General features: G+C 42.7%; 1 long non-coding RNA gene across 1 annotated transcript; it reads right to left on the bottom strand.

Moving 5' to 3' along the window:
• Window positions 1-3,414, bottom strand: LOC110530760. Its single transcript, XR_005052972.1, has 4 exons — window positions 3,288-3,414; window positions 1,684-1,983; window positions 1,282-1,564; window positions 1-989 (listed from the first exon to the last, which is right to left on the bottom strand). It is a non-coding gene; the product is annotated as an uncharacterized LOC110530760 (long non-coding RNA).
• Between the last annotated feature and the right edge of the window lie 16,568 nt (window positions 3,415-19,982).

Raw genomic sequence — 19,982 nt, 5'->3', positions numbered from 1 at the left:
TAATTTATTTAAATTGACTTATTTCCCTATAAGAACTGTAACTCAGTAAAATCTATGAAATTGTTGCATGTTGAGATAAACAAAACATCTGGACTAGTGTCATGCACCCAGAACGTCCAGTTTAGACATCAGGCACATTTAAATGTAACAGTCCAAGCCTTCTGCAAGATTTGAAAACAGCAGGAGTATCCATGGTGACACAAGAGTCAATAGAACTGGATGAGCTAGCCACAATGGGCTTCCTGGTTCCTGAGCTAATATAAGAATTCAGATAAATGAGTACAATAGAACAACTAACAATAACACTATGCTTATGAGCACATGTAGCAAAATGATAGCTTGATATACTGTAAAACTATTAATAGCATAGGTGGAGCTAACAACAGAGCTAACGGGAGCTAACAGAGCTATCAATGGAAATTAAATTAACAGGCACAAAATTACTATTTACAATGCCCCTATCAACATGAGAAGCTGTGGCAGAATGATATCAATGCTATTTAATGGGAGTAAATACATTTTGAGGAGCTTGATTTGATCAGTCAATGCATCAGCGCTGCCTTGTAGTGTTGAGACAGGATCCAGACACAGAAGTGATTAGGGTGGATCCCATCCTCCTTATAGAGCATTGTCTGCTTCCAAAAGGTGTCAAATTTGTCAACAAAAGTAGGTTGACTGATCGATCATCCATCGAGGGAACTGGAGGCTTTATGTGGGAAGAGCAGTCAACACCGGTACGACCAACATTTCTTCCAAATAGGAAAACAGCAGAGATAAAATGCTGATTAAAATCATCACAAAATCTCTACTTTTTCAGAAATGAATCACTTTGTCTGAGGTCGAAAAAATACAACACACATGATTCTATCCATAGTGGAATCTGTGCCTGATGTGGACAGTGATGACAGCAGAGATCATGATGACCAGCCCCACAGACACCAAGATGATCTTCAGCATGCACACAGACATGCTACCAGCAGGGGGAGACACTGGTTTACAACAAACAGACAATATGTTACAGTTCCTCTCACAGATTAGATACTTCCTCACTTCCTCCTTCTTCCATTAATACACAGAATGTACAAAACATTAAGAACACCTGCTCTTTCCGTGACAGACTGACCAGGTGAATCCATGTGAAAGCTACGATCCCTTATTGATGTTACTTGTTAAATCCATTTCAATCAGTGTAGATGAAGGGGAGGAGAAAGGCTGAAGAAGGATTTTTAAGGATTGAGACAATTGAGACATGGATTGTGTATTTGTGTGTTTGTGTCTTACCACATTTCGTTGGACAGAGTTCCACTATCTCCTTGGTGTCGTTGGCCCAGCTGACGTGGTTGCTGTGGTTACAGATGATGAAACTCCCTGCCACATACACAGAGAGCAGGGGGACAGTGGAGGTCTCAGCCCCTCTACTATCTCCTCCCACCTGAGAGCAGGTGCTGCTGTTACAGCTGGAGGTGACAGAGGTGTTCTGACCTCTGCAGGTCACAGTCACGTTACAGGTGACAGTGACGGTGGAGTTAAGAGTCCACTGTCAGAACTGGTGGCTCAACTCTCTCTGAAAACAAATAGACAAACAGGGATAAATAGAGTTGTATGCCAGTAGAAAATGTTTGGTCAAGTAAAGTGCTACCAAACAACAGCAAGAAGAACAACAAATAACGAGGTTAAACCTACCTTGAACTACCAACACGTACGTAGCAACATTTCTGTCATTGTTACCAGACACTACTGCTTCATAAAGTCCACTGTCTTCTTCATGGAGGTTCTTCAGTAGCAGAGAGAAGTCTCCCTCACTAAATTCAGCCCTACCTCGGTACCTTTCAAAGGTAACTTTTGGGGGGTACTTTACAACACGGACTGATCTGTTAAACTTCCAATATAGAACATCAACATCTTGCAGTTGAACATTTGTCTGGACATTCAGGCGAACATCCTGTCCCTTCTGCACAAACACAGAGGTCTCAGCACTGGGCTCTGAAATAAACACAGAGAATACTTAATGTGATGAAGAGGAAATGAAGAAAAGGAATCCATAATTCCACAAGTATTAATTAGGGCCCTGTGTTTTACACAATCAAGTGACATAGCAAGCTTTGATCCTGTATTTAAAGCCTTATACAGAAATTATAATTACACAGAAAATGAAAGTAATTGTCTGAGGATGGTTCTAGATCTGACATAAAAATAAAGGAGGAGAGTTTGATGAAAAAGCTTTAAACAAAGGTTAAAATCCAGGTCATGTCACAAAACACATGGCCCTGAATCACATTATACTAGAGGAGAACAGGCTACTCTGGAGAATCATTCTTCTTTAATAAAGTTTTATCAAAGCTGAATGAATGTCTGTAGACTACTTTGAATCAACACTATATAACTCAGGATGATCTAGATATGTCTGTAGGCTACTTTGAATCAACATTGTATAAATCAATAAGATCTAGAAATGCATTTATATCTTAATTTATATCTTCTTGAGTTAATAACCTGCAGTGTTGTTTTGAATTATGTACAGTGAGCGCATTTTAGAGCAGATGGTGTTGTTGAACTGTAGCATATCCTTCCTGTGTATCGTTGCAATCAAAGCGCATATTTTAAATATTCTAAAGACAGGAGTAGCCCGTTTGTTGTTTTGCTTTCCCTTTTTGGCCACGGCCTTTTGGTCAATGTCTTAGTTTATGTTTATTTGTTTTGTTACGCTGGTGTTTGGGCGTTGGACGTTACCCTGTACAGGAGTTATTTTGTCGGGCGAAAGAATACCCGTTTAGTAAACAATACAAAGGATACGGAATCACAACCCCTGTCTCTGGTCTCTTAATTTTGCGCCTCCCGTCTGTGTGTCGGACAAGCTGATCCGTTCACATATGTTAATATGTTTGGTTGTGTAGAATACTATCATTATGTGATCTTGCAGACATTGATTCAGCTTTGATCTGATTTTATAAAAATTCTCCTGAGTAACCTGTTCTGTAAGAGTAGAGCAGAGACCGTGTACAAAGTAAAGAATCCTGCAGATGCACAGAAGCTTCGGAACTGTGGCTGTAGTCTTTAAAGAAACAGTTCTAATTGTCAAATAATGGTGCCTTGTCTTTAACTTTAGTTTTAGTTATATTCTGTCGTTTCATAAAAATGCCAGAATTCCTCTCAGATAATAGTAATTACAATATGGATGAATCAGAAGCAGTCCAATATTTTTCCATCAGTATGTCTTTATTTACCATTGTATTGCTGCTCTTTATGAGGCTCAGACAACAGAACCTGAGAGAAACACAAAAGCCTACCTGATGATGCTATGCAGGTCAGCAATCCAAACCCTAAAAGGAGAGACATGGTGTTGAGATGGTGCTCCAATGAATATGATAGATAGGTAGACGGACGGACAGACAGAATAACATGTGAAATGTTTGCTTGCGTCTGTTTCCTGTTGAGCAACTGCTATTTTCTGGCTCAACCCACACTGACAGCAATAACACCAGCAGGATAGGTGTGGTTCATGATGATTAATGAACTTTTAACTAAAATTGAGCCTGTGTTTATGATCATCTCCCCAACAGAGAAATTCAATTAATTTACAGTACATTTCTGTATTACAGTTTTTCTCAGTCGCTTAGATCAAAAGTGCAATTCTTGATACTACTTGTACAATCTCCAAATAATCTAGTCACTTGTGCACATCATTAAAGCAATTTCTTATTCCTTTGAACAAATTGCAATTGATAATGTACAAGTGTCAGCTTTTTCCACATTATCAATTGCTCATGTCTAGTTGATCAAAATATAGTAGATGGTTCTCTGTTGAATAGTCTTACCCCTCAAAACATCTAGGCATTCGTTCCTTGCATAAGCCTTTACATGCACAATTGTTGAACTATTTGTCATAAACTGTCAAGCATAGTTTTACACATTTCTATTAGACCTTTTGTACAAAAACATGAATTGATGAATCGTGCAGGTGAAATTGACCCTCACTCATGAAGGAATGTAAAGTGTTAGTTCAACCAACAATCAACCAGTTGTCTAAATTGCTCAAAGGTGCATCTCATGAAGAATCAATTGGCAAGCATATATAGACAGACCACAACACAGAGTTGCAATTTTCCAATAATGGATGGACCAGGAAACGAACAGGGTCAACAGCCAAGAGGAGGAAGAAGAGGAACAAGGATGCGTGGTGGAAGGCAAAACAGAGGAAGAGGCAGAAGAGGACATCCACTATTGTAGACCATGTTGTCAATCATGGCCTTACAATGGCTGAGGCGGGTCGAAGGGTGCAGCCGAATATTGGGAGATCAACCGTGTCCTCAATAGTTAAAACGTTTAGAAGAGAGAACAGGTCTGTCCACCAATGTACAGTGCACTGTTACTGTATATTAGCAGTATACTGTATACGTCCTACAATGCTTCATATTACAGTAGTCCACTTGTATTTCACAGCATACAGAAATATACTCTATACAGATACATACTGCACCTTACATGCACCCACCTGTATGTTTTACAGTAAAATGTGTGTTCGCATAGTTTTTGTCTATGTGAAAGTGTGTGATGCATCACTACATTTTTCCTACATAGGACTGCAAGATTACCTTAAACCGGTGGCAGAGGACGCCTTTTCACACCTCAACAGGAGGAGGCTATTTTCACCATGGTCCGAGCAAACAATGCCATGAGACTCAGGAAATACAAAGAACCATTATAGAAGACAACGATGTCTTTGAAAACATCCATACGGTTAGCATCTCAACCATCGACAGGGTGCTGCATAGAAACCAGATGAGTATGAAACAGCTGTACCGTGTACCATTCCAAAGGAATGAGGACAGAGTTAAGGAGCTACGGTACCAGTATGTACAGGTAAAACATATATCTATGTAACTACTTTACAGCAACATTTTATAGTGATACATAGTACAGTAAGCATTAACTGCACACATGTACATTGCTGTGGAAGGAACATGCAATATATGTACATTTTATGTCACTTTTCCTTACCAAAACAAATTCAACTGTGTGTTCTGGGATATAGCGTATAATGGAGTTGGAATCAAGAGAACCCTCTCACAACTTTGTATAGGTGGATGAGGCTGGCTTCAACCTGACCAAATGCAGAAGGCGGGGTCGGAATATCATCGGTCACAGAGCTACTGTGGATTTGCCAGGCCAACGGGGAGGAAATATCACCATGTGTGCTGCTATTTCGGAGCATGGTGTCCTAACCCACATCCCCCTTATAGGGCCATACAACACCCAGCATCTACTCAACTTTTTAGAGACTCTCTACAGGGCTCGCATCCCTGATGATGAGAGGGGTCTGTTTAGAGAGGATTTGCCAAAGTATGTGGTCATTTGTGATAATGTGAGTTTCCATCGATCAAACATCATAAGGCAATGGTTTGTGACCCACCCGAGGATGCTCATAGAATTCCTCCCACCTTATTCACCATTCCTTAACCCAATTGAGGAGTTATTTTCAGCATGGAGGTGGAAGGTGTACGATCGTCAGCCACACACACAGATGACCCTGCTGGCTGCAATGGATGCAGCATGTGAGGACATCACAGTAGACGCCTGCAGAGGATGGATAAGGCATTCCAAAAGATTCTTTCCACGTTGCATTGGAAGGGAAAATATCCGGTGTGATGTGGATGAGAATATGTGGGCCGACAGACAGGAACGTCTGGATGTGTAGAGACAGCACAACAGTGCTGCGGGCAAAGTTGTGCCTTAGGGGTGGTTTCCTGTGTTTCTTTCTAATTAATTAATTTTTCCTTTGTGCCCCTTGGGTTGTCCAGTCTCTTTCAATCAATAACCCACATACAGTAATATGTAAATAGTACTGTTGAAATTGATATATGCCATAGAAGTGCAGTCTTGTGCATTTTCAATACAGTAACTGTCATCCAAACTGTAGCCTAAGTTTACATCAGGTAATACTGTCAAAGTACACAGTTACATTGACAACATGCCTAAACATTTTGACGACCTTGTTCGTGAACAATGACTCAATGACTTATCATTCTGATGACACTGACATGATCATTGGCATGAATATTTACTTTTGAGAGATGTACTAAGGATTTTTAGTGACTGACTAGCTTTAGAAACATATCTATTGTATATTGCAGTTTGTACAAATTGTTCTGAGAAATGTACTTATTATTTTGCACATGTTAGGGATGATGTGAAAAATGCACTTATTATTTTGCACATGTTAGGGATGATGTGAAAAATGCACTTATTATTTTGCACGTTAGGGATGATGTGAAAAATGCACTTATTATTTTGCACATGTTAGGGATGATGTGAAAAATGCACTTATTATTTTGCACATGTTAGGGATGATGTGAAAAATGCACTTATTATTTTGCACATGTTAGGGATGAAGTGAAAAATGCACCAAAGCGACTGAGAAACTGTAAATAAGATGAAACAGTAGAAAACTATAGATTCAGAGATCAACAACATTTGAGCCGTGTATGTTTAGGCTTTTTCTGCAAGTGTTCATCTAAGTATTACTGAACAAAAAAACATAGTGACTAAAGAATAACAGTTGTTCTTATGGATTATCGGGTCAAAAGGTCCACAGTATATTACAAGGTGTGTGACACCCCTCCCTCCTCTCAAGGGGCTGGTAATTGGGAAGTTGCTTATACAGTAGGTGCTGATCTTGGGTCAGTTTTTCCCTCACTAATAGTTAAGGTTATGATTGTGGGAGGGGAAGCTGATCCTAGATCTGTACCTAAGTGAAACTTCACCCTACACTCAGTGGGGTGAAGGAGAAGCGCTCTGTACTGGTATTAGAAGCTGTGGTCTTTCACTCTGAATCCAGTAACCAGCTCCAGTACCTAGTTCAACAACTAACAGTATCAGGTGACTGAACACTTCCATCTTCAGAAATTAAACATTTCTTTCTGCTGTTCTGTTCTGCCTCACTGACTGTCATCCTGGAACCACATACAGTAACATTTAAATGTTGTTTTCTGTCTTCTTAGGTTGTGTTACAACATGAAACCTGTAGTTCACAACTTGAAAGATACATTGAATAGTAAACATGTATCTAAGGTGAGCCAGAACATTTTTGATTGGTTTGACTACCTGTCAGGTGAGTCATTAGGGGACATTGGCTATTATAGTAAATAAAGAAACTGGTAAATATCAGCACATCATTATCAAAGTTTAGGCATTTATGGCACAGGCAACATCCTAGAGGAGAACCTGGAAGCTGGGAGACAAATTCCCCTTTCAGCAGGACAAAAAAACAAAATAAAATGTAATTTTATTGGTTACATACACGTGTTGAGCAGACGTTATTGCGAGTGTAGAGAAATGCCTGTGTTTCGATCTCTGACAGTGCAGTAATATCTCACATGTAATATCTAAGAATGTCACAACATACAGTTGAAGTCAGAAGTTTACATACACTTAGGTTGGAGTCATTAAAACTAGTTTTTCAACCACTCCACAAGTTCCTTCTTAACAAACTAACATTTTGACAAGTGGGATAAGACATCGACTTTGTGCATGACACAAGTATTTTTGCCAACAATTGTTTACAGACAGATTATTTCACTTATAATTCACTGTATCACAATTCCAGTGGGTCAGAAGTTTACATACACTAAGTTGACTGTGCCTTTAAACAGCTTGGAAAATTCCAGAAAATTATGTCATGGCTTTAGAAGCTTCTGATAGGCTAATTGACATTATTTGAGTCAATTGGAGGTGAACCTGTGGATGTATTTCAAGGCCTACCTTCAAACTCAGTGCCTCTTTGATTGACATCATGGGAAAATCAAAAGAATCAGACAAGACCTCAGAAAAAAACTTGGAGACCTGCACAAGTCTGGTTCATCCTTGGGAGCAATTTCCAAACACCTGAAGGTACCATGTTCATCTGTACAAACAATAGTACGCAAGTATAAACACCATGGGACCATGCAGCCGTCAAACCGCTCAGGAAGGAGAAGCGTTCTGTCTCCTAGAGATGAACGTACTTTGGTGCGAAAAGTGCAAATCAATCCCAGAACAACAGCAAAGGACCTTGTGAAGATGCTGGAGGAAACGTGTAAAAATATAATCAATCTTTAGGATGTTTTTATCATAAATCTTCAATAATATTCCAACCGGACAATTCCTTTGTCATTAGAAACTAAAGGGAATGGAGATCGTGCTCAAGGCTACGCGCATGTCTAAACTAAAGGCTTTCTGCCAGACCCCTGGTTAAAACAGCTCTTATTCGCTCCCCTTTCACAGTAGAAGCCTGAAACAATGTTCTAAAGACTGTTGACATCTAGTGGAATTCTTCGGAATTGCAATCTGACCCCATTTACACTGTATATTGGATAGGCAATCACTTGAAAAACTACCAACCTCAGATTTCCCAGAACCTGGTTGGATTTTTCTCAGGTTATACTCACATACATTGTTTTAACAGTTTTGGAAACTTTAGAGTGTTTTATATCCAAATCTACTAATTATATGCATATTCTAGCTTCTGGAGTGAATTTTCCTGAGAGGACGAGTTAAGGTTTTAACTTAAGGCTTATTGTTAAGGCTAGGGCTGATTTCAAGGTTTTTACTGCTAATCGACAAAGCATTACATGGGCTTGCTCCTACCTATCTCTCTGATTTAGTCCTGCTGTACATTCCTACACGCACGCTATGGTCACAAGACGCAGGCCTCCTTATTGTCCCTAGAATTTCTAAGCAAACAGCTGGAGGCAGGGCTTTCTCCTGTAGAGCTCCATTTTTGTGGAATGTTCTGCCTATTCATGTGAGAGGCAGACTCGGTCTAGTCCTTTATGTCTTTACTGAAGTGTAACCTCTTCAGTAGAGTAACCTCTTCAGTAGAGTAACCTCTTCAGTAGAGTAATCTCTTCAGTAGGTCCTATGATTGAGTGCAGTCTGGCCCAGGGGTGAGAAGGTGAACGGCAAGTCACTAAAGCGAAGTGCCACCCTTGCTGTCTCTGCCTACCCGGCTCCCCTCTCTCCACTGGGATTCTCTACCTGGCCGGCTCCCCTCTCTCCACTGGGATTCTCTGCCTGGCCGGCTCCCCTCTCTCCACTGGGATTCTCTGCCTCTCACCCTATTATACGGGCTGAGTCACTGGCTTACTAGTACTCTCCCATGCCGTCCCTAGGAGGGGTGCATCACGTCGTGCCAGACTTTTTCCCCCTCTATTCTCGACTTGAGTGGGTTGAGTCACTGACGTGATCTTCCTGTCCGGTTTTGCACCCCCTCGTGCTCGTGCAGTGGAGGAGATCTTCGTGGAATATACTCAGCCTTGTCTCAGTGTAGTGAGTTGGTCTGTTGAGTGGTGTGGGGGCTTTGCTTTGGAAAAAATGGATCGGGATATATCCTGCATGGTTGTCTCCATCCGGGGGTATCGTCGGACATTCCCCGACCCCCCCCCCCCCCCCCCCCCCCCCCTCTGTCTCTGCCTCCAGTATCTGTGCTGCAATAGTCTATGTGCTGGAGGATAGGATCAGTCTGTCCTTTCTAGTGTAATTATCCTGTCTTATGTCACGGACCAGGATGTCTTGCTCCCAGGCAGACTAAATAACTTTTTTGCCCGCTTTGAGGACAATACAGTGCCACTGACACGGCCTGCAACGAAAACATGCGGTCTCTCCTTCACTGCAGCCGAGGTGAGTAAGACATTTAAACGTGTTAACCCTCGCAAGGCTGCAGGCCCAGATGGCATCCCCAGCCGCGCCCTCAGAGCATGCGCAGACCAGCTGGCCGGTGTGTTTACGGACATATTCAATCAATCCCTATACCAGTCTGCTGTTCCCACATGCTTCAAGAGGGCCACCATTGTTCCTGTTCCCAAGAAAGCTAAGGTAACTGAGCTAAATGACTACCGCCCCGTAGCACTCACATCCGTCATCATGAAGTGCTTTGAGAGACTAGTCAAGGACCATATCACCTCCACCCTACCTGACACCCTAGACCCACTCCAATTTGCTTACCGCCCAAATAGGTCCACAGACGATGCAATCTCAACCACACTGCACACTGCCCTAACCCATCTGGACAAGAGGAATACCTATGTGAGAATGCTGTTCATCGACTACAGCTCGGCATTCAACACCATAGTACCCTCCAAGCTCGTCACCAAGCTCGAGACCCTGGGTCTCGACCCCGCCCTGTGCAACTGGGTACTGGATTTCCTGACGGGCCGCCCCCAGGTGGTGAGGGTAGGCAACAACATCTCCTCCCCGCTGATCCTCAACACTGGGGCCCCACAAGGTTGCGTTCTGAGCCCTCTCCTGTACTCCCTGTTCACCCACGACTGCGTGGCCACGCACGCCTCCAACTCAATCATCAAGTTTGCGGACGACACAACAGTGGTAGGCTTGATTACCAACAACGATGAGACGGCCTACAGGGAGGAGGTGAGGGCCCTCGGAGTGTGGTGTCAGGAAAACAACCTCACACTCAACGTCAACAAAACTAAGGAGATGATTGTGGACTTCAGGAAACAGCAGAGGGAACACCCCCCTATCCACATCGATGGAACAGTAGTGGAGAGGGTAGCAAGTTTTAAGTTCCTCGGCATACACATCACAGACAAACTGAATTGGTCCACTCACACAGACAGCATCGTGAAGAAGGCGCAGCAGCGCCTCTTCAACCTCAGGAGGCTGAAGAAATTCGGCTTGTCACCAAAAGCACTCACAAACTTCTACAGATGCACAATCGAGAGCATCCTGGCGGGCTGTATCACCGCCTGGTATGGCAACTGCACCGCCCTCAACCGTAAGGCTCTCCAGAGGGTAGTGAGGTCTGCACAACGCATCACCGGGGGCAAACTACCTGCCCTCCAGGACACCTACACCACCCGATGTCACAGGAAGGCCATAAAGATCATCAAGGACATCAACCACCCGAGCCACTGCCTGTTCACCCCGCTATCATCCAGAAGGCGAGGTCAGTACAGGTGCATCAAAGCTGGGACCGAGAGACTGAAAAACAGCTTCTATCTCAAGGCCATCAGACTGTTAAACAGCCACCACTAACACTGAGTGGCTGCTGCCAACACACTGACACTGACTCAACTCCAGCCACTTTAATAATGGGAATTGATGGGAAATGATGTAAATATATCACTAGCCACTTTAAACAATGCTACCTTATATAAATGTTACTTACCCTACATTATTCATCTCATACGCATACGTATATACTGTACTCTATATCATCGACGGTATCCTTATGTAATACATGTATCACTAGCCACTTTATACTATACTATGCCACTTTGTTTACATACTCATCTCATTTGTACATACTGTACCCGATACCATCTACTGTATCTTGCCTATGCTGCTCTGTACCATCACTCATTCATATATCCTTATGTACATATTCTTTATCCCCTTACACTGTGTACAAGACAGTAGTTTTGGAATTGTTAGTTAGATTACTTGTTATTACTGCATTGTCGGAACTAGAAGCACAAGCATTTCGCTACACTCGCATTAACATCTGCTAACCATGTGTATGTGACAAATAAAATTTGATTTGATTTGATTTGATTTGATTTATGTGATTTACTGTGTATAGTATGCTCCCCCAATTTTCCCATCTCTCTCTCTCTCTCCTCCCGGAGTACTTGAGCCCTATGACCTCGCCTCAGGACTACCTGGCCTGAAGACTCCTGCCTGTCCACGTCACCAGTCCACCTGGTCGTGCTGCTGATCCAGTTTCTGCTGTTCTGTCTGAGGCTATGGATCCCTGACCTCTTCACCAGACGTGCTACCTTGTCCCGGACCTGCTGTTTTCGACTCGCTCTCTCTCTCTCTTCCTAGGTTCATGCCTTTTTAGGGAGTTTTTCCTAGACATCATGCTTCTACATCTGCATTGCTTGCTGTTTTGGAGTTTTAGGTTGGGTTTCTGTATAAGAACTTTGTGACATCTGCTGATGTATAAAAGGGGTTCATAAATGCATTTGATTGATTTATTAATTGGAAGTAACTTAAGTTCCTTTTCAAAAGTTTTATTTGATAACAGTTGGGTAACATTATTTACTTAATTTAATATATGTATTTTTCAACTAATGTTGATTTTACATGTTGATGTTGTGTCTTAATGATCTTCCGATATGCGATCGACTGCAGTGCTCTTTACATTCAGTGTTTCTGGGTTTTTGTTTAGTGAATTTGTCTGTGTGGTCCTTTGAGCCCTGATCAAAAGTAGTGCACTATGTAGGGAATAGGGTTCTATAGGGTCCTGGTCTATAGTAGTGCACTATATAGGGAATAGGGTTCTATAGGGTCCTGGTCTATAGTGGTGCACTATGTAGGGAATAGGGTTCAATAGGGTCCTGGTCTATAGTAGTGCACTATGTAGGTACTAAAAGGCCATGTGGGACGTAGTCATGGTTCTCAGAACCCCTGCCTGGCCTGCACACTGTCCTCATCATAATATGTTCATTTGGGTTGAGTTGCTTTACATAACATACCATTGACATTTATGTCACACTATGTACTGTAACTCTGATAGGGAGGGACTCTTATGTAACCCTACGGTGTGTACTGTAACTCTGACGGGGGAGTGATGCCAGAGAGAGAGGTGGAGAGATGCCCCAATGACTCTGTAGGCAGGACAGACCTGCACAAACTCAGTTTGTACAACTGATGTACAACACACTTGACACAATGTTTGTAACAACAGTACATTTTTGGACACAAACAACAAAGTTTTTCTGCACAAAATTATTGACACAACCATTGTTCTTTGTCGACTTTCCACTAAGCTTGTGTCATTGTTCACCAAAGTCGTTGTAGCTCAGTTGTACAACTTGAGTGTGTACGGCGCAGCAGTGATGGATGGTTTATGGGAAGTGGACGAGTCACGTGTCACCATTAGCAGTGTTTGTGGTGTAGCACTTAACAGAAAATACCCTTGAGATTGAAATAGCATTTCCTCAAAAATACCCATGTACATTGCCTTCTGAAAGTATTCTGACCACTTGACTCTTTCAACATTTTAAAAAATCTACACACAATACCCCATAACCACAAAGAGAAAACAGGTTTTTAGAAATGTTAGCAAATATATAAAAAATAACAAAGAGACACTTTGCTTTGTGACTCAAAATTGAGCTCAGGTGCATCCTGTTTCCTTTGGTAATCATTGAGAGGTTTCTACTACTTGATTGGAGTCCACCTGTGGTAAATTCAATTGTTTTGACATAATTTGAAAATGCACACACCTGTCTATATAAGGTCCCACAGTTGACAGTGCATGTCAGAGCTAAAAACAAGCTGTGAGGTTAAAGGAATTGCCCTTGTAGAGCTCTGATATAGGACACAAACCTGAGGAAGAGTACAAAAACATTTCTGCAGCATTGAAGGTCCCCAAGAACTCATTGGCCTCCATCATTCTTAAATGGAAGAAGTTTGGAACCACCAAGACTCTTTCTAGAGCTGGCCACCCTGTCAAACTGAGCAATCAGGGGAGATGGATATGACCAAGAACCCGGTAATCACTCTGATAGAGCTCCGGAGTTCCTCAGAGGAGAAGGGAGAATATTCCAGAAGGACAACAATCTCTACAGCACTCCACCAATCAAGCCTTTATGGTAGAGTAGCCAGACGGAAGCCACTCCTCAGTAAAAGGCACATGACAGCCCACTTGGAGTTTGACAAATGGCACCTAAAGACTCTGACCATGGGAAACAAGATTCTCTGTTGTATTCGGTGCAACTGAAAATAAACTTTAATTTGTTTTGAACCCAAGGTGGAACTCTTTGGCCTGAATGCCAAGCGTCACACCTGGAGGAAACCTGGCATGGTGAAGCATGGTAGTGGTGGCAGTATCATGCTGTGGGGACTGGGAGACTAGTCAGGATCGAGGGAAAGATGAACAGACCAAATTCCAGTGAGATCCTTGACGATAGCCTTCTCCGCTCAGGACCTCAGATTGTGGCGAAGGTTCACCTTCCAACAGAACAACGACCCTAAGCACACAGCCAAAACAACACCAGATTGGCTTGGAGACAAGTCTTTGGATGTCCTTGAGTGGCCCAGCCAGAGCCTGGACTTGATTCTGATCGAATATGTCTGGAGAGACCTGGAAATAGCTCTGCGGCAACTCTCCCCATCCAACCTGGCAGAGTTTGAGACTATCTGCAGAGATGTCAACATCCAGCGCCAACAGAGATGGCCACCTCTCTTCACGTTCCTAGGAAACTAGGCAGTATTGTTTTTTTTACGTGTTATTTCTTACATTGTTACCCCAGGAAATATTAGGTTTTATTACATACAGTCTGGAAGTACTATTGGATATAAGAGCAACGCCAACATTACGAGCAGGAATACGACTTTCCCGAAGCGGATCCTCTGTTTGGTCCACCACCCAGGACAATGGATCGGATCCCAGCCGGCGACCCTAAACAACGACGCCGCAGAAGGGGCAGACAGAGCGGTCTTCTGGTCAAGCTCCGTAGACGGGCACATCGCGCACCACTCCCTACCATACTACTCGCCAATGTCCAGTCTCTTGACAACAAGGTAGACAAAATCCGAAACTTGCCTTCCAGAGAGACACAAACATCTCTCTGGTAAGAAGAAGGGCGGGGGTGTATACCTTATGATTAACGAGACATGGTGTGATCATAACAACATACAGGAACTCAAGTCCTTTTGTTCACCTGACCTAGAATTCTTTACAATCAAATGCCACATTATCTACCAAGAGAATTCTCTTCAGTCATACTCACAGTCGTGTATATCCCGCCCCAATCAGACACATCGACGGCCCTGAAAGAACTTCATTTGACTCTATGTAAACTGGAAACCACATATCCTGAGGCTGCATTTATTGTAGCTGAGGATTTTAACAAGGCTAATCTGAAAACAAGGCTCCAATAATTTTATCGGCATATAGAATGCACAACCCTGGCTGGCAAAACCCTAGATCATTGTTATTCTAACTTCCGCCAATGCATATAAAGCCCTCCCCTCCCTCCTTTCAGAAAATCTGACCACGACTCCATTTTGTTACTCCCAGCCTATAGACAGAAACTAAAACAGGATGTGCCTGTGCTCAGGTCTGTTCAACGCTGGTCCGACCAATCGAACGCTTCAAGATTGCTTTGATAACGTGGACTGGGATATGTCCCGAATAGCGTCGGACAATAACATTGATTTGGTGAGCGAGTTTATTAGCAAGTGCATCGTTGATGTTGTACCCACATCGTCTATTAAAACATTCCCCAACCAGAAACCATGGATTGATGGCAGCATTCGCGCAAAACTGAAAGCGCGAACCACGGCTTTTAATCAGGGCAAAATGACCGTAAACATGACCGAATACAAACTGTGTAGCTATTCCCTCCGCAAGGCAATTAAACAAGCTAAGTGTTAGTGTAGAGACGCAATTCAACGGCTCAGACACGAGAGGTATGTGGCAGGGTCTACAGTCAATCACGGACTACAAAAGGAAAACCAGCCCCGTCGCGGACCACGATGTTTTGCCTCCAGACAAACTAAACAATTTCTTTGCTCGCTTTGAGGACAACACAGGGCCACTGACACGGCCCCCTACCAAAACCTGCGGGCTCTCCTTCACTGCAGCCAACGTGAGTAAAACATTTAAAAGTGTTAACCCTTGCAAGGCTGCCGGCCCAGAAGGCATCCCCAGCCACGTCATCAGAGCATGTGCAGACCAGCTGGCTGGTGTGTTTACGGACATATTCAATCAAACCTCATCCCAGTCAGCTGTTCCCACATGCTTCAAGAGGGCCACCATTGTTCCAGTTCCCAAGAAAGCGAAGGTATCTGAGCTAAATGACTATCGATCCTCAACACTGGGGCCCCATAAGGGTGCGTTTTCAGCCCTCTCCTGTACTCCCTGTTCACCAATGACTGTGTGGCCATGCACGAGTCCAACTCAATCATCAAGTTTGCAGATGACACTACAGTGGTAGGATTGATTACCAACAACGACGAGACGGCCTACAGGGAGGAGGTGAGGGCACTCAGAGGGTGGTGTCAGGAAAACAACCTCCCACTCAATCTCAACAAAACAAAGGAGATGATTGTGGACTTCAGGAAACAGCAGAGGGAGCAACCCCCTATCCACATCGACGGGACAGTAGTAGAGAAGGTGGAAAGTTTTAAGTTCCTCTGCGTACACATCATGAACAAACTGAAATTGTCCACCCACACAGACAGTGTGGTGAAGAAGGTGCAGCAGCGCCTCTTCAACCTCAGGAGGCTGAAGAAATTCGGCTCGTCACCAAAAACACTCACAAACTTTTACAGATGCACAATCGAGAGCATCCTGTCGGGCTGTATCACCACCTGGTACGGCAACTGCTCCACCCACATTCGTAAGGCTCTCCAGAGGGTAGTGAGGTCTCTACAACGCATCACCGGGGGGCAAACTACCTGCCCTCCAGGACATCAACACCACCCGATGTCACAGTAAGGACAAAAATATTGTCAAGGACAACAACCACCCGAGCCACTGCCTGTTCACCCCGCTATCATCCAGAAGGCGAGGTCAGTACAGGTGCATCAAAGCTGGGACAGAGAGACTTAAAAACAGCTTCTATCTCAAGGCCATCAGACTGTTAAACAGCCATCACTAACATTGAGTGGCTGCTGCCAACATACTGACTCATCTCTAGCCACTTTAATAATGAAAAAATGCATGTAATAAATGTATCACTAGCAACTTTAAACAATGCCACTTTATATAATGTTTACATTCCCTACATTATTTATCTCATATGTACACCTCTGTATATACTGTACTCTATACCATCTACTGCATCTTCCCTATGCCGTTCGGCTCATTCATATATTTTTATGTACATATTCTTATTCATTCCTTTACACTTATAAGGTATAAGGTAGTTGTTGGTAGTTGTTGTGAAATTGTTAGGTTAGATTACTTGTTAGATATTACTGCACTGTCGGAACTAGAAGCACAAGCATTTCGCTACTCGCATTAACATCTGCTAACCATGTGTATGTGACCAACAAAATACAGATGTGTCAAGCGTGTGGTGTCATACCCAAGAAGACTTGAGGCTGTAGTTGCTGCCAAAGGTGCTTCAACAAATTACTGAGTAAATGGTCTGAATACTTATGTAAATGTGATATTTCAATTTTATTTTTTTTATTTCTAAAAACACGTTTTTCTTTGTCATTACAGGGTTTTGTGATTGATTATTTTTTTATCAATTTTAGAATAAGGCTGTAACCGATCAAAATGTGGAAAAAGTCAAGGGGTCTGAATACTTTCTGAATGCACTGTATCTCTCCGATTTGGTCCTGTCGTATATACCTACACTTACGCTATTTTTATGGAATGGTCTGCCTATGGATGTGAGAGATGCAAACTCTGTCTCGACCATTAAGTCTTTACTGAAGACTCATCTCTTCAGTAGGTCCTCTCTCTCCACCCGAACCTGAGCCCTAGGACCATGCCTCAGGACTACCTGGCCTGAAGACTCCTGGCTGTCCCCATCCCCAGTCCACCTGGTCGAGCTGCTGATCCTTTCTGCTGTTCTGCCTGCGGCTATGGAACCCTGACTTCTTCACCAGACGTGCTACCTTTTCCCAGACCTGCTGTTTTCGACTCTCTCTCTCACTCACTCACTCACTCACTCACTCACTCACTCACTCACTCACTCACTCTCACCTACTGTCTCGATCTCTGAATACTTGACAATTTAAAGCCAACTGACATTCGAAGGTGCTGACCTGTTGCACCCTGTAAACCACTGTGATTATTGTTTGACAGTGCTAGTCATCTATGAAACTTTGAACATCTTGAAGAATGATCTGGCCTTAATGGTCATGTACCCTGAAAATCTCCACCCAGCACAGCCAGAGGAGGACTGGCCACCACTCAGAGCCTGGTTACTCTCTAGGTTTCTTCAAAGGTTCCTACCCATCTTGTGATTTTTGTCATAGCCACGTGCTTCCTAGCCACATGCATTGCTTTGCTGTTTGGGGTTTTAGGCTGAGTTTCTGTATAGCACTTTGTGACATCTGCTGATGTAAAAAGGGCTTTAGAAATACATTTGATTTGATTAGATACTGACTACACACCCATTCACATGCAAGCTGCTGCTGCTCTGTTTTTCTTATATCCTGTTGCCTAGTCTCCTTATTCCAATACATATCTACCTCCATTACTCCAGTTTCCCTGCACATGTAAATATGTTATTGGAACTGACTTTTTAAACATTTCCTGTATATAGTATGTTTACTTACTTACTTTGTTGTGTATTTCTTATTCTTATTTCTCGTGTGTTTTTTTCTAGTAATACATTGTTATTGATTATTGCATTGTTGAGTTTGCAAGAAAGGCATTTCACTGTACATTAAAACGTGAATGTAGACAGACACACCTTATTATGATACAGCACTTAATAAAATAAAATACGAATTTGAAACATTAGAATATTAAATCCATTTCATTTTAGAAAGAATCAAGATTACTCAGTGTGATGGTGTTGTTCATGGTGAGTCTATAGCAGGGGTTGTAACCGGTTCAGGGAACAGAAACGAAAAACCGAAAAATAAAAATATTACAAAAGAGGAAGAGAAACAGAACCGAGAATGAAAGTAATCTCTTGGGTTCCGGAACAGAACCATTATTTTCAAATCTTGAGAACTGGTTAATAATGTTCCTTTTCATTTCCCAAAGATTATTCATTTTGTCTGGTATACACTGAGTGTACAAAACATGAAGGACACCTTCCTAATATTGAGTTGAAACCCCCTTTTGCCCTCAGAATGACCTCAATTCGTCAGTGCATGGACTGCATGGAAAATAATTCCACAGGGATGCTGGACCATGTTGACTCCAATGCTTCCCACAGTTGTGTCAAGTTGGCTGGACGTCCTTCGGGTGATGGTCTGGATATCATATTATTGAAGTGTATTTAACAAGTGACACCAATAAGGAATCATAGCTTTCACCTGGATTCACCTCCTCAGTCTGTCATGGAAAAAGCACATTCTTAATGTGTTCTTCAATGTTTTGTACACTCAGTGTATAATTCTGCAATTTATTGAAGTTATGATGATATTATTAGCCTTTTCCAACCCACATCACATCATGATGCTCAGCACTTTAAGACAATCCACTTCCAGGTCCACCCATCACTCTCTCCCCCCTGTGGATTTTCATTTGCATCTTGCGTCTGCACATCTCCTTCTATCGTACACGTAAACATCTAGCTTACCCATTCCATAGCAAGCTACTTTATCCATGCTTATTGGTGGAGTAAATTAATGAGATAAATGTAAGAACTATGTTGATTTCAAGAGGTAAGGAATTAACGCAAAGGAACTACATGAACAGTTAAAAAATGTTGAACCGGTTCAGAATTTTATCATGCTGGTTAGAACACTGGAACAAAAATGACAAGGGTTCTGCTCAAGACGTAATGATTCTAAATACTCAGAGTATATTATCATTACACTATAAATAATTAAGCATTAAAAACACAAGACAGTCTAACAAGGTATTTCCATTCTGGTCCTCGTTCGTACAACACAGGTGGTTCTCCACAAGCCCCAGCTGGTCATGGTGGTTACCAGGAGTGATGGAACCATCATGTGAAACACCAGCAACCTGGTCAGCAAGACGAGCCAGCGTGTTAAAATATAACCATGGGTGGATTCCATGTCTACTGAACAAGAGCCCCACCTGTTGGTCGTGGTCTCCAAGAGAGGTGCCGGTTTAGACTTGGAAGAATGGGACTGGGGCCTCTGGCTATAAGGCTGAATGACTGATACACTATCTAAGAAAAGAAGACAGATCACTACAAAGAGAGCTAGTGGGGACGTGTGTAAGTATATGTGACGGAGGTCAGTGTGCTTTCTTAGCTTTGCCACTTCGTCCTGTACAAGCTCACACCGAGACCACTGGCTGGCAAACCATGTGTAGCGGCCCTCGTTGATGACGTCTTAGCCAACTACAAACCATGTGTGGCGGCCCT

This window comes from Oncorhynchus mykiss, chromosome 8 (genome assembly GCF_013265735.2).
Source record: "Oncorhynchus mykiss isolate Arlee chromosome 8, USDA_OmykA_1.1, whole genome shotgun sequence".
Classification (NCBI taxonomy): domain Eukaryota; kingdom Metazoa; phylum Chordata; class Actinopteri; order Salmoniformes; family Salmonidae; genus Oncorhynchus; species Oncorhynchus mykiss.
Note: the sequence above shows the minus strand (reverse complement) of the source record. Positions and strands in the feature narration are given on the sequence as shown.